This window comes from Phocoena phocoena, chromosome 16 (genome assembly GCF_963924675.1).
Source record: "Phocoena phocoena chromosome 16, mPhoPho1.1, whole genome shotgun sequence".
Classification (NCBI taxonomy): domain Eukaryota; kingdom Metazoa; phylum Chordata; class Mammalia; order Artiodactyla; family Phocoenidae; genus Phocoena; species Phocoena phocoena.
Window position 1 is genome coordinate 37,776,434 of NC_089234.1, and position 2,453 is coordinate 37,778,886.

Below are 2,453 nucleotides of genomic sequence, written 5' to 3' on the forward strand. Positions count from 1 at the left end.
AGGATTTCATCTCAGGTGGTCTGACACTCTTACTCTTCACCATATCTTTATTCTATAGTCCATGAAAAATGAGCTAACCAACATCAAGGTTTTCAACACAGCTTGAATGTAGCCATTTTCATCAAAGACCCACAGGGCTTCCAGATGGATGCTATACACTAACCCATTCCAGTTATGAAGTTCCCCTGCCTGTTGTGGTTCAGCTTTTACATTTTGACTGGAGGAAGACCCCACAAACACAATTGAGTAATGGCAAGGGTGAATATCCAAGATCGGCTACTGGAGATTTTTGAGTTGACAGTTCCCACTTTGCAGTCCCCATTTTGAAGAGTGGTGGTGTCCTGGATTGCTCCCAGAAAGAATGATCCCTTCCAAGACTGGACATATAATAAAGAAGTGGACAGAATAGAGAAACTAACATTGGAAAACTTCAGTGTTTCCATGAGGGAATTTCTTCCCAGCATATCTCTAGAAATCACTATGTTTTTTCTGAATCCCAAACCCCAACAAAAGTTGGTCAAGAAATTGAGAAAATGGGGAAAATATTACAATTACATTGAGAAAACTAAAGCCTAATAATCAACTAAGAGACGTTTGAAGGAATCCACTGACATCAAGTAGAAAGCAAGAGCAAACAGCTGACACAAGCAGCCAAGGGTTGAGGCCAACATTTCAGGAAAGTGGACCAGCTTCATGTTGGAGGGAAACTGTCCCCATCCAGTTAGCTGATCTTTCTTTGTAGCTGTTGCCATGTTATAAGTGTGTGTTCATTGTCCTGTTAGCTGTCAATGGTGAGTTGTTTTGGGGAAGAAGGTAACAGTAATAAATTTATATGCATATATACTTTATTAAAAATTCTATGAGTATACTAAAAACTAAAAAGTTTTGCAAGTAAAGTAGTTCTTAAATTGGCAGTTTCAACATGAGATTCTATTGTGCTATTAAACTTGCTGGGACATCCAATGTTACATTATTTAAATACTACCTAATAATATTTCCTGGCATTTTCAAGCATTTGAATGTTTACTATAGGCTATAGTTCCTTGCAAATACTACTAAACCTAATGTTTCTTATTTATTAAATACATTTTCTTAGGTATTCATGATCATAAGTAAAGAATGTGAAGAACGTTGAAGTACTTTAAGAATCACTTAGGATTTGGGGAATTCCTAAAAATTCCTGGGAATTCTGGTTTCTCATCTCTGAATCCTGAAGATTAATATCTGTTGGAAATTTGGAAACACCAGAATTCTTAAATGAGACGATTGACGTGGGAAAGATGGAACATCCTTTTGCATGCCCAAGAGCCTATTCTTTTCAGCTCCTGGAAGCAGCAGGGGCAGCCCCCTACCCACATCATCCCACTAGCTGATTGCTAACAAGTTACAGCTGGCATGAGCTCGCAGGCAAGAGACTTGGGATCAGCTGTGAACTCCAATATGCTCACTGCAGTGGGCAGAATTCAGTCTGCTTTTGATGGAGCCATGTCATACTGTCAGTATCATCCATCTGTAAGTTATTGATGGCACTTCAAGGACTGCTTAAAAAAAAAGAGATAAAGCCAAACCTAAATCCAACGAAAAGAAGAACAAGCTCTATTTTCCAGAGACAACATGTGGAACTTAGACAAAATTTTCCACCCAAATTTGTGCAGCCAAGATCTAGAGAAAAACCTATCCCAGTAGTCGGGACAGAGAAGGAGTCAGAACCTACCATCAAAGGTGTAAAATCGAAGGTGGATACCCCAAAGAACATCCCACAGACAGTGAGCACAAAAGGCTCCCTGAGAACAAGCAAGATGCCCGTGAGTGCAGGACAAAAGAGAAGCTGATGTGTCTTCTCTTCCCCTTTTTTTTTTTAATATTTATTTATTTGCACCGTGTCTTAGTTGTGGCAGGCAGGCTCCTTAGTTGCAGCTCCAGGGCTTCTTAGTTGCGGATCGCTGACTCCCTAGTTGTGGCACGTGGGCCCTTAGTGGCGGCATGCAAATTCTTAGTTGCGGCATGCATGTGGGATCTAGTTCCCTGACCAGGTATGGAACCCGGACCTCCTGCATTGGGAGCATGAAGTCCTATCCACTGTGCCACCAAGGAAGTCCCATCTCCTTCCTTGTTTTCGTACCTCCCTCCTATTCATGGCAGATGTGTTCAACACGAGAACACCTTGTCGTAGTCCTCTTCTCTGAATGGAAAGTGCCTGTTATTTAAGAAAGACAGTTACTCCCTTCATGCTTTCTAACTGAACTTTCCTTATGCACCTTTTGTACCTTTTTCCCCAGTGGACTTGGGCAGCCCACCCACTCACTTGTGTATTTGTATATAGAGGAAAAAAAGTATATACATATATACATATATGAAGATACATACATATTGCAAAAAAAATTTAAGCAGTTTGAGGACAACAATTTATCAAGAAATGTTCATTATTGCAGAAGGCTAGCTGTCTGTGCATG

At 40.5% G+C, this 2,453-nt stretch overlaps 1 pseudogene; it reads left to right on the plus strand.

The window, feature by feature from the left end:
* Window positions 1-1,257: 1,257 nt before the first annotated feature.
* Window positions 1,258-1,832, plus strand: LOC136136013 (mediator of RNA polymerase II transcription subunit 6 pseudogene; annotated as a pseudogene).
* Window positions 1,833-2,453: the final 621 nt, after the last annotated feature.